We start from the raw sequence: 13,328 nt of genomic DNA, 5'->3' as shown, positions 1-13,328 counted from the left end.
CGCGCGCGCATACACATACACACACATATATACATTACAGAATTTGCAAATTTATTAGTTTTGAATAATAGAGGACATAATGGAGGGAGGAAAGAGCAGCATATATTTTGTTATTAAATAATACTATTCGCCAGTACCTGTGTTTACCGTGACGTGACAGACAAGTGCTCGAGATGGAAAAAAGTCAGCAAGTGGAATACACTGAAGGAAGAAGTTGTGGAAGCCGCCTCCATCCACAACCTTAAGACCAGAGTCGACAAGGAATTGCAACGTCAAAATAGTTAAATTATAACACCACAGGCACAGCAAGGCGGGGCATGAAGAGCTAGAGCTCCCTCCCTCCGTAGACACTCTTAGGTAAGTACTGATAGGTATTGAGCGCCATCCACCACCACCACCATACACTACCACCATCCACCAGCGCCATCACCACCACCATCCACCACCACACACCTGCAGGTCAGCAAGCCCCAACACCATAGAGTAGAGCCACAACACTATAGAGTAGAGCCACAACACCATACAGTAGAGCCACAACACCATAGAGTAGAGCCACAACACCATAGAGTACAGCCACAACACCATACAGTAGAGCCACAACACCATAGAGTAGAGCCACAACACCATACAGTAGAGCCACAACACCATAGAGTAGAGCCACAACACCATAGAGTAGAGCCACAACACCATAGAGTAGAGCCACAACACAATACAGTAGAGCCACAACACCATAGAATAGAGCCACAACACCATAGAGTAGAGCCACAACACAATAGAGTAGAGCCACAACACCATAGAGTAGAGCCACAACACAATACAGTAGAGCCACAACACCATAGAATAGAGCCACAACATTATACAGTAGAGCCACAACACCATAGAGTAGAGCCACAACACCATAGAGTAGAGCCACAACACCATAGAATAGAGCCACAACACAATACAGTAGAGCCACAACACCATAGAGTAGAGCCACAACACCATAGAGTAGAGCCACAACACAATACAGTAGAGCCCCAACACCATAGAGTAGAGCCCCAACACCATAGAGTAGAGCCCCAACACCATAGAGTAGAGCCCCAACACCATAGAGTAGAGCCCCAACACCATAGAGTAGAGCCACAACACCATAGAGTAGAGCCACAACACCATAGAGCAGAGCCCCAACACCATAGAGTAGAGCCACAACACCATAGAGTAGAGCCACAACACCATAGAGTAGAGCCACAACACCATAGAGTAGAGCCACAACACCATAGAGTAGAGCCACAACACCATAGAGTAGAGCCCCAACACCATAGAGCAGAGCCACAACACCATAGAGTAGAGCCACAACACCATAGAGTAGAGCCACAACACCATAGAGTAGAGCCCCAACACCATAGAGTAGAGCCCCAACACCATAGAGTAGAGCCACAACACCATAGAGTAGAGCCCCAACACCATAGAGTAGAGCCCCAACACCATAGAGCAGAGCCCCAACACCATAGAGTAGAGCCCCAACACCATAGAGTAGAGCCACAACACCATAGAGCAGAGCCACAACACCATAGAGTAGAGCACGCTGGGTGCACCATGAGATAACAGAGCCAGTCTTACCAACAAGTTCCACTAAGACTTAGCCACAGTACACAACTGATGATACACCATGGAATATATTATACACTTTCCCCCATATTAGAGAAAACTTTTGCATACGGTTTTTAAACGGCACTTCACTGCTGGCCCTACACCTGGCTCCTACAGCTGCTGGTCCTACACCTGGCTCCTACAGCTGCTGGCCCTACACCTGGCTCCTACAGCTGCTGGTCCTACACCTGACTTCTACAGCTGCTGGCCCTACACCTGGCTCCTACAGCTGCTGGTCCTACACCTGACTTCTACAGCTGCTGGTCCTACACCTGGCTCTTTTTACACCTGCTGGATATACACCTGACTCGCCTGCTCTTGCTGAATACACACCTGCTGGATCTACACCTACTGGTACCCACACCTATCTCGACTACACCTGACTCACCCACACCTGGGCAGCACATCTGGCGAGTAAGGAAGGGGGAGGAGAGAGGAGGGTGGGAGGGGGAAGCCATGTATGCTGTTTCCACTTGTAGATGTAGGTTATAAGTCAGCGTCCACAGGGTTCCCAAGGGCCTCGTTCTTCCTCCTCCCTCCCTTCTCCCCCTCCCCCCCCCCGGCCCCCCACAACCACACAACACCCCCCCTCCCCCCTCCCCCATTTTACCCCCTCCTCAAGCCCACATCAACAACAATCTTGCCTCCTCAAGGTGCAGATTGAGGATATCTATTTACCTATCACATTAACCCTTATATACACCTGCTGTAAGCATCGTTTCACGGATGAGGTAAAGGGGTAAGTATGAGGGGAGGAAGAAAGCGCTAAGCCACCCCTACAGAGTTACAGCCCCGCTCGTGTGGCAGGTAAGGCCACTACGGGCTCGCCATAGCCCGTGCTACTTGCATCTTTTTGTTCCCAGTGGCTGAATTTTAAACAAGAATAAAGCTATTCCAGTAGGCCTACAGAACACTATATAAGGGGGATATGAGGACAAGGATCAGTGATACGAGGGAGTCGAACCGGCAACTTGTTCTACAAAAAAACGTCGCTTTTCGCTCATATGCGTTACATATGGCCCACAACTGTCGTACTAGAAAATGGAAGCGACTGGCGAAAGTGACGTACTGTCCCCCGTTTTCTGTTGTGGGTCCTCTGGTAGGTTAGGATAGGACACGTTACACTGACCGTTTAAATTGGCCAGGAGAGACAAGTACCTTGAGCTTAAGCTTGGTAATTCTAAAGACATTTGGAGACACTCAAAGAGATGATAGCATGTTTGTGCATGCTATCATCTGTACAAAGAGGTGATAGCATGTACACCACTACACCCAGAATACGTTTGTCTATGTGACGATATAGCTACACCAAAGTCTGTCAGTCCCCCCCCCCCCATCCCTCAGCATGTCTCCTCAGTATATCTTCATCAGTATGGCCGTCGTCAGTATGTCTGCCTCAGTATGTCTTGGTCAGTATGTCTTGGTCAGTATGTCTTGGTCAGTATGTCTTGGTTAGTATGTCTTGGTCAGTATGTCTTGGTTAGTATGTCTTGGTTAGTATGTCTTGGTAAGTATGTCTTGGTCAGTATGTCTTGGTCAGTATGTCTTGGTTAGTATGTCTTGGTTAGTATGTCTTGGTCAGTATGTCTTGGTCAGTATGTCTTGGTTAGTATGTCTTGGTTAGTATGTCTTGGTAAGTATGTCTTGGTCAGTATGTCTTGGTCAGTATGTCTTGCTCAGTATGTCTTGGTTAGTATGTCTTGGTTAGTATGTCTTGGTCAGTATGTCTTGGTCAGTATGTCTTGGTTAGTATGTCTTGGTTAGTATGTCTTGGTAAGTATGTCTTGGTCAGTATGTCTTGGTCAGTATGTCTTGGTTAGTATGTCTTGGTTAGTATGTCTTGGTCAGTATGTCTTGGTCAGTATGTCTTGGTTAGTATGTCTTGGTCAGTATGTCTTGGTCAGTATGTCTTGGTCAGTATGTCTTGCTCAGTATGTCTTGGTTAGTATGTCTTGGTTAGTATGTCTTGGTCAGTATGTCTTGGTCAGTATGTCTTGGTCAGTATGTCTTGGTCAGTATGTCTTGGTCAGTATGTCTTGGTCAATATGTCTTGGTCAGTATGTCTTGGTCAGTATGTCTTGGCAAGTAAGTATGCCTGGCAGCATGTACCAATATGTCCCCCCAGTACCAGTACTAGGCCCACCAGGTGTGCCAATACCCCCAGTACCAGTACTAACCCACCAGGTGTGCCAATACCCCCAGTACCAGTACTAACCCACCAGGTGTGCCAACGTGTCCCCCAGTACCAGTACTAGGACCACCAGGTGTGCCACTCCCCGCCAGGAGCGAGCGAGACAATGGGGACGGCATTATTTTTAAAATGCCGTGAAGTCCTTGTGAAAGTTAAACAGTTGTAGATCTCGCATTTATAATACATGGGCCCTCGTGTAGCTTTGGGGACCCGGGGCGTGGCTGTCCTCCTGCAGGGGTGTCCGTGGGGGTGGTGTGGGGGGCCAGTGGTGGGAGGGGGCGGTCACAGTGGTGGGAGGGGGCGTTCACAGTGGTGGGAGAGGGGGGAGCAGTCTAGGAACCATCCTCAGTGGTAGGTAGTAGCCCCAGTGGTGTGAGAGCTGCCTCACTTGTTTGGAGAGACATTTGCAGTGGCTGAGAGCATCAAGAGTCATGGGAGACATCAGTAGTGGTGAGAGAGTGTCCTCAGTGGTGAGAGAGTGTCCTCAGTGGTGAGAGAGTGTCCTCAGTGGTGAGAGAGTGTCCTCAGTGGTGAGAGAGTGTCCTCAGTGGTGAGAGAGTGTCCTCAGTGGTGATAGGGGTTATCTTGAGGTTATCTTGAGATGATTTCGGGCCTTAGCGTTCCCGCGGCTTGGTCCTCGACCAGCCCTCTTTTTTGTTACATATCCCCAGGAAGCAGCCCGTAGCAGCTGTCTAATTCCAAGGTACCTATTTACTGCTAGGCAAATAGGAGCATTAGGGTGAAATAAACTCTGCCCATTTGTTTCCGCCTCTGCTGGGGATCAAATCCGGAACCACAGAATTACGAATCCCTAGCGCTGTCCACTCAGCTGTCAGACCCCCATTAGAAGTGTCCTAATATACGAAAGAGATATTTCGTATATTTTGTCCGGCACCTTTGATTCCATAGTTTGAATCTGTGTCCTCTTGTTCTTGAAGTTGCAGGTGTCCAAACTTCCTTGCCTATTTTGTCGACTCCGGTGACTATTTTGTACGTAGTGATCATATCTTTTCCTCCGGGCTTCCAGCCTTGGCATGTTTAATATTTCTAGTTTCTCCTCAAAGCTTTTGTTTTCAAGTCTTCTGAAGCCAACTTTACTTTACCAAACGTCCGACATACGTTGTGTTCTCCAAAAAAGGAGAACGATTAAAATATTTGAACTCTGAAGTTGAAGGAAAAACGCTCTCTCTTTCAACCAATCACTGCACAGTATGACTACTAGCCTTCCCGCCCACCCGCCTATCACATTAATCATAATATGAAAGTGCCGCCGCCTCTAGCCAATCACAGAAGGAGGTAAGTGGGATAGCAGAAGGTTCTCGAGCTTGCTGTCAACCAATCACAACAAGATTTAGCTGATAACTCCAACTAATCAACCAACCACAGTTGCCCATCCAGTCCAGGTAGAGGACGTGGCTACCACTTCTGCAATCCCCTCCCCCCCATTCACCCCCCCCTCTCTTTACCCCCCCCCCGGCGCCCCCTCCCCCTCCCCCCCCCCCCCCTGGGCGCCCGCACCCCCTCAGCCAATCATAGTAGGAGCTAAGTGAGCACTCGACCACAAAGTCTGGAGGGCCAGATTTTACTGCCGCAGACTGCCGTTCTCCAAGGCCCATCCTTGCCAAATTAAAACGTGTGTCCAGAGCGATACAGCACCCAGGGGCCCCACTCTCCCGCACCGGCACCCGCCTCACAGCTGCTGCTGCTGCTGCTCCCACCCTCGCTACACCACCCTCCCACGCCCACAGTAGCCTTGCCAAGACGCCCGGGCAACCTGTTCACGCCCACGGTAGTTAGAGGAAAGGAGGCAGAGAAGTGACTCGTCCCATGATAGAGTTAGGACCAGAGAGAGAAAGGAAAGCAATGGCGCCTTGGGGTACCCTAGAGAGAGAGAGAGAGAGAGAGAGAGAGAGAGAGAGAGAGAGAGAGAGAGAGAGAGAGAGAGAGAGAGAGAGAGAGAGAGAGAGAGAGAAAGAGAGAGAGACTGAGAGAGAGAGAGAGGCAAAGTTATATCTTTCAGGAACACTTAGGTTGATGGGGTAAAATTATGGTTTGGCACAAGGGCTATCAGGTGCTCGGGAAGATTGCTGGGGGCGGTGATGGGGGAGGGGGTGAGAAAGGTTGGAGAGGGAGGGGGGGGGGAGACAGAGTGAGAGAGGCGGGGGAGGGGAGGAGGTCAAGGAAGGGATAGGGGGAGGAAGCCCCCCGCCCCGCCCACCTCAGCCAAGCTCTTTGGCACTCTTACAAGCTGCTTGTAAGAGAAGCACCCGCTTTACGCGCCCTTTACACTATGTTTTGATTATATATATATATATATATATATATATATATATATATATATATATATATATATATATATATATATATATATATATATATATATATATATCTTCCCGTGATTCCCAGCAGGCGGAGTGGGCTTCATTGCAGAGTGGAGTTTGATCGTCGACGATGAAAGAAGTCGGGACGGCACTGTTTCGTCCCTCCGTCCCCATATCCCGGCTCCTATCCTCTCCTCAAGACCCTTCAAATGCTATATACCCACACTGATAATTACCTAACCTTCCCCAAGGAGAGAAGAAGGATTCTCTGCGTAGATGCAAACATGTATATACTCAATCGTAAAAACATACTATATACAAACATTCATTCATTCATATACACCCATACATACACCCTCTGGGATGTCTTGAGGTTATCTTGAGATGATTTCGGGGCTATTTTAGTGTCCCCGCGGCCCGGTCTTCGACCAGGCCTCCACCCCCAGGAAGCAGTCCGTGACAGCTGACTAACACCCAGGTACCTATTTACTGCTAGGTAACAGGGGCATAGGGTGAAAGAAACTCTGCCCATTGTTTCTCGTCGGCGCCCGGGATCGAACCCGGGACCACAGGATCACAAGTCCAGCGTGCTGTCCGCTCGTCCGACCGACTCCATCACCCGGGATGCCGGGTGATGGAAGAGAAATAGGGGAATGAAGAAGAGTATCCCCGTGGCGCAGTGGTACCACACTCGTCTCACGATTCGCCAGGGACGTGGCTCAGGTTCGAGGCCTGGACATGGAGGATTCACTGGGTACCGATCTGGACTGGTCGTTCCTGTTCACCTATTACTGAACACTGGGGAGTCGTGTTCCAAGGAACGCAGTAGAGGCGCCTCACAGCTGGGTGGGCAGCGCTTTGGATTCATAGTCCTGAGGTTCCGGGTTCGATCCCCGGTGGAGGCGGAGACAAATGGGCAAAATCTTTCTTTCACCTTGATGCCCCCTGTTACCTCGCAGTAAATAGGCACAGGGGAGCTAGTCAATTGCTACGGGCTGCTTCCTGGGGGTGTGTAACAAAAAGGAGGAAGATAACCTCAAGATAACCTCAAGATAACCTCTAGATAACCTCAAGGGTAAGGCTTGAGATGAGCTGCAAGGAGGGACAGCTAACTAGGGAGTTAGTAACGAGGTCTGCTGACAGGAGTCACAAGCTGACTGCTCCTGTACCCACCTGTCTAAAAAACAGAGAAGAAATATGAAAGAAAGGGATGTGAAGAGTGAGTGAGTGAGTAACTGATTATACACTACTCTTAGGCAGACTTCACTAACTTTATGCAGCCTACACTAACCTGATGCAGCCTACACTAACCTGATGGAGACTTCACTAACTTTATGCAGCCTACACTAACCTGATGCAGCCTACACTAACCTGATGGAGACTACACTAACCTGATGCAGCCTACACTAACCTGATGCAGCCTACACTAACCTGATGGAGACTACACTAACCTGATGCAGCCTACACTAACCTGATGGAGACTACACTAACCTGATGCAGCCTACACTAACCTGATGGAGACTACACTAACCTGATGCAGCCTACACTAACCTGATGCAGCCTACACTAACCTGATGCAGCCTACACTAACCTGATGCAGCCTACACTAACCTGATGCAGACTACACTAACCTGATGGAGACTACACTAACCTGATGGAGACTACACTAACCTGATGCAGCCTACACTAACGTGATGCAGCCTACACTAACCTGATGCAGACTACACTAACCTGATGCAGCCTACACTAACCTGATGCAGCCTACACTAACCTGATGCAGCCTACACTAACCTGATGCAGCCTACACTAACCTGATGCAGCCTACACTAACCTGATGCAGCCTACACTAACCTGATGCAGACTACACTAACCTGATGCAGCCTACACTAACCTGATGCAGCCTACACTAACCTGATGCAGCCTACACTAACCTGATGCAGCCTACACTATCCTGATGCAGCCTACACTATCCTGATGCAGCCTACACTATCCTGATGCAGCCTACACTAACCTGATGCAGCCTACACTAACCTGATGCAGCCTACACTAACCTGATGCAGACTACACTAACCTGATGCAGACTACACTAACCTGATGCAGCCTACACTATCCTGATGCAGCCTACACTATCCTGATGCAGCCTACACTATCCTGATGCAGCCTACACTATCCTGATGCAGCCTACACTATCCTGATGCAGCCTACACTATCCTGATGCAGCCTACACTATCCTGATGCAGCCTACACTAACCTGATGCAGCCTACAGTAACCTGATGCAGACTACACTAACCTGATGCAGCCTACACTAACCTGATGCAGCCTACACTATCCTGATGCAGCCTACACTAACCTGATGCAGCCTACACTAACCTGATGCAGCCTACACTATCCTGATGCAGCCTACACTAACCTGATGCAGCCTACACTAACCTGATGCAGCCTACACTATCCTGATGCAGCCTACACCACCTTTTAATAAAACTACACTAAGTTAGGAAACTTAAATGCATCAAACTCGGTAGTTATTGAAGCACTGTGTTCAATTCTCTGAATAATTAACCAAGAACACCACACAACACTGTTATATTACTGTTAATGCCTCATTTGATCTTAATATCATCGAGTCTCAATCTAAACTGCACCTGCTAGACAGTGTATTGTTCTAGAGGAATATAGGTACACAATATATACACACATATACACCGGAAATGTATGGAGGATGATGTACGGAGGATATTTTATACATCGTAATTTTTTTTTTCCTCTCCCAAGGCGTTTGTGGCAAATTAAACCATGTGTACTCACCTATATGTGCTTGCAGGATCGAGCATTGACTCTTGGATCCCGCCTATGTACTGCCTGGATCCCGCCTGGATCCCGACACACACACATGTGTGTGTGTGTGTGTGTGTGTGTGTGTGTGTGTGTGTGTGTGTGTGTGTGTGTGTGTAAGTGCTCTCCTGGGTCCTACTGGCCGCACCACCACACTCCACACACCATACGCAGCCACACACAGCCACACACACAGCTACACACACAGCCACACACAGCCACACACAGCCACACACACAGCCACACACAGCCACACACAGCCACACACACAGCCACACACAGCCACACACACAGCCACACACACAGCCACACACAGCCACACACACAGCCACACACACAGCCACACACACAGCCATACACACAGCCACACACACAGCCACACACAGCCACACACACAGCCACACACACAGCCACATACAGCCACACACACAGCCACACACAGCCACACACAGCCACACACACAGCCACACACACAGCCACACACACAGCCACACACAGCCACACACAGCCACACACACAGCCACACACAGCCACACACACAGCCACACACAGCCACACACAGCCACACACACAGCCACACACACAGCCACACACACAGCCACACACAGCCACACACACAGCCACACACACAGCCACACACAGCCACACACACAGTCACACACAGCCACACACAGCCACACACACAGCCACACACACAGCCACACACAGCCACACACAGCCACACACACAGCCACACACACAGCCACACACAGCCACACACACAGCCACACACACAGCCACACACAGCCACACACACAGCCACACACAGCCACACACACAGCCACACACACAGCCACACACAGCCACACACAGCCACACACACAGCCACACACACAGCCACATACAGCCACACACACAGCCACACTCCGCTGATTGATCTCAAGTCTGGGTGATTGAAATGTATTAAAAAAAAAACCTCTATAGTTGTCTATTAAGAACATCATATCCCTAAAACCCGCATCTGCATGTGTTCATTTTGTTCAATTTTTCTTGTATTTTGTTTGCCAAACTTGTAGAAACTTTCGTGTTCAAGGCGTTAATGGTTGAACACTGCAGTCTGAAACTGCCCAACACAGGACGTGAGATTCTTGCAACTTATATTAACAACTAATGGAGAATTAATTGGATTAAAAAGTCATTATGGAACTTGCCAAAGGCCCTGATTACATCAAAATGTTATCAGAAGCTCCGATAGAATTTAATTTCACTTAGCTGGTGTTATCTCACCGCTTATCTTGATATCACAGCTGGGAAAAGCTTATCTTTACAATATACATAAATACATGAGTTCTTGAGAGGAAGTTCATTCGCGTATGATAGATAACAGGTCGATAGAGCTCGATTGCGCATGATAGATAACTAGATAATTTGCAAAAAAAGGGTTTGCTAAACTTGTTGGAGAACCAATCATGAGGGCAGGATTCATCAAGGATTTATCCATTCACTTACGAAGCCTGTACATCTTTCCACAGTCATGGCGGAATAGTTTACATTCATTAAACAGCTTACGAGCTCCAAAGAGCTACAAAGTGGTTTACAACAATAATAACCTTGTTTGGTTAATGTTAACTGTTAATGAAATGATTGAGGGGAAGATGTACAGGTTTCGCATGAAGATGTACAAATGCTTGATGAGTTCCGCCCACGATTTCTAAGCCTTTGGCTGGACCAATCAGCGCGCGAGTTTACCGTTCTGTCACGGGAAAGTTCAACCAAATCCCGGTCAAATGAGTCAAATTCTAATGTCAAATGAATCGTCCAATATGACGATGAGAAGAAAACGTCTCCTGAACGTAATTACCTTGTTACCTCGTCGTAACAAGGAACAAAATAGTGCAATACACACACAAATCCCGGACGCAGCTCCCGGACGCAGGTTCGAATCCTCGTCACGGCCCTTGTGGATTTGTTCATTTAAAATAGTACAAATAATCTTGTGGTTTGAGAGGAGGAAGAAGGAAGTGGGGGAGGAGAGAGAAGGAGGGGGGCGGGGAGGAGAGAGAAGGAGGGGGGGGGAGGAGAGAGAAGGAGGGGGAGGAGGAGAGAGAAGGAGGGGGAGAAGGAGGGGGAGGAGGGGGGGAAGAAGGAGGGGGGCAGGAGATACAGTGAGGCCCTTGGAGGGGGGGGGGGGCAGTAGTTACCGTGACCGCCCCCCCCCCCCCCCGACCCTTCACGATTAGGCACTCAATTTATATCGCTTCTTGGAGGGAGAGGAGAGAAGGAATTATCAGGGGGAAGCGCCAAGCCATTACGACTATATAGAGCACTTGGAAGAGATTAGGATAAGGATCTGGGATGGGACGGGGGGGGGGGAGAGATCTATCGCTTCTAGGAGGGAAGGGGGAGGAAAGGACCAACATCTATCGCTTTTTGTGGCAGGTATATAATGTGGCAGGTTTGTGGTGTGACAGGTTTGTGGTGTGGCAGGTTTGTGGTGTGGAAGGTTTGTGGTGTGGCAGGTTTGTGGTGTGTCAGGTGTATAATGTGGCAGGTTTGTGGTGTGGCAGGTTTGTGGTGTGGTAGGTTAGTGGTGTGGTAGGTTAGTGGTGTGGCAGGTTTGTGGTGTGGCAGGTTTATGGTGTGGTAGGTTAGTGGTGTGGCAGGTTTGTGGTGTGGTAGGTTAGTAGTGTGGCAGGTTTGTGGTGTGGCAGGTTTGTGGTGTGGCAGGTTTGTGGTGTGGCAGGTTTGTGGTGTGGTAGGTTAGTGGTGTGGTAGGTTAGTGGTGTGGCAGGTTTGTGGTGTGACAGGTTTGTGGTGTGGTAGGTTAGTGGTGTGGCAGGTTTGTGGTGTGGCAGGTTTGTGGTGTGGCAGGTTTGTGGTGTGGCAGGTTTGTGGTGTGGTAGGTTTGTGGTGTGGTAGGTTAGTGGTGTGGTAGGTTTGTGGTGTGGTAGGTTTGTGGTGTGGTAGGTTTGTGGTGTGGCAGGTTTGTGGTGTGGCAGGTTTGTGGTGTGGTAGGCTTGTGGTGTGGTAGGTTTGTGGTGTGGTAGGTTTGTGGTGTGACAGGTTTGTGGTGTGGTAGGTTTGTGGTGTGGTAGGTTTGTGGTGTGGTAGGTTTGTGGTGTGGTAGGTTTGTGGTGTGGCAGGTTTGTGGTGTGGCAGGTTTGTGGTGTGGCAGGTTTGTGGTGTGGTAGGTTTGTGGTGTGGTAGGTTTGTGGTGTGGTAGGTTTGTGGTGTGGTAGGTTTGTGGTGTGGTAGGTTTGTGGTGTGGTAGGTTTGTGGTGTGGTAGGTTTGTGGTGTGGTAGGTTTGTGGTGTGGCAGGTTTGTGGTGTGGCAGGTTTGTGGTGTGGTAGGCTTGTGGTGTGGTAGGTTTGTGGTGTGGTAGGTTTGTGGTGTGACAGGTTTGTGGTGTGGTAGGTTTGTGGTGTGGTAGGTTTGTGGTGTGGTAGGTTTGTGGTGTGGTAGGTTTGTGGTGTGGTAGGTTTGTGGTGTGGCAGGTTTGTGGTGTGGCAGGTTTGTGGTGTAGCAGTTGTATAATGTGGTAGGTTTGTGGTATGGTAGGTTTGTGGTGTGGCAGGTGTATAATGTGGCAGGTTTGTGGTGTGGTAGGTTTGTGGTGTGGTAGGTTTGTGGTGTGGCAGGTTTGTGGTGTGGTAGGTTTGTGGTGTGGCAGGTTTGTGGTGTAGCAGGTGTATAATGTGGCAGGTTTGTGGTGTGGCATGTTTGTGGTGTGGCAGGTGTATAATGTGGCAGGTTTGTGGTGTGGCAGGTGTATAATGTGGCAGGTTTGTGGTGTGTCAGGTTTGTGGTGTGGCAGGTGTATAATGTGGTAGGTTTGTGGTGTGGCAGGTTTGTGGTGTGGCAGGTGTATAATGTGGCAGGTTTGTGGTGTGGCAGGTTTGTGGTGTGGCAGGTTTGTGGTGTGGCAGGTGTATAATGTGGCAGGTTTGTGGTGTGGCAGGTTTGTGGTGTGGCAGGTTTGTGGTGTGTCAGGTTTGTGGTGTGGCAGGTTTGTGGTGTGGTAGGTGTATAATGTGGCAGGTTTGTGGTGTGTCAGGTTTGTGGTGTGGCAGGTTTGTGGTGTGGCAGGTTTGTGGTGTGGCAGATGTATAATGTGGCAGGTTTGTGGTGTGGCAGGTGTATAATGTGGCAGGTTTGTGGTGTGGCAGGTTTGTGGTGTGGCAGGTGTATAATGTGGCAGGTTTGTGGTGTGGCAGGTGTATAATGTGGTAGGTTTGTGGTGTGGCAGGTTTTAAACCACCACCACCACCACCAGCAGAGCACCACCACCACCAGAGCACCAGCACCACCAACAGAGCACCACCAGAGCACCACCAGAGCCCCACCACCACCAGAGCACCACCAGAGCCCCAACAC

At 49.4% G+C, this 13,328-nt stretch overlaps 1 protein-coding gene across 1 annotated transcript in view; it reads left to right on the top strand.

Annotated features, from left to right (window-relative positions):
- LOC123766304 (uncharacterized) overlaps nt 1-13,328 on the top strand; it is a 284,726-nt gene that overhangs the window by 89,150 nt on the left and 182,248 nt on the right. The window lies entirely within an intron of this gene.

Source organism: Procambarus clarkii, chromosome 9 (genome assembly GCF_040958095.1).
Source record: "Procambarus clarkii isolate CNS0578487 chromosome 9, FALCON_Pclarkii_2.0, whole genome shotgun sequence".
Lineage (NCBI taxonomy): Eukaryota > Metazoa > Arthropoda > Malacostraca > Decapoda > Cambaridae > Procambarus > Procambarus clarkii.
Note: the sequence above shows the minus strand (reverse complement) of the source record. Positions and strands in the feature narration are given on the sequence as shown.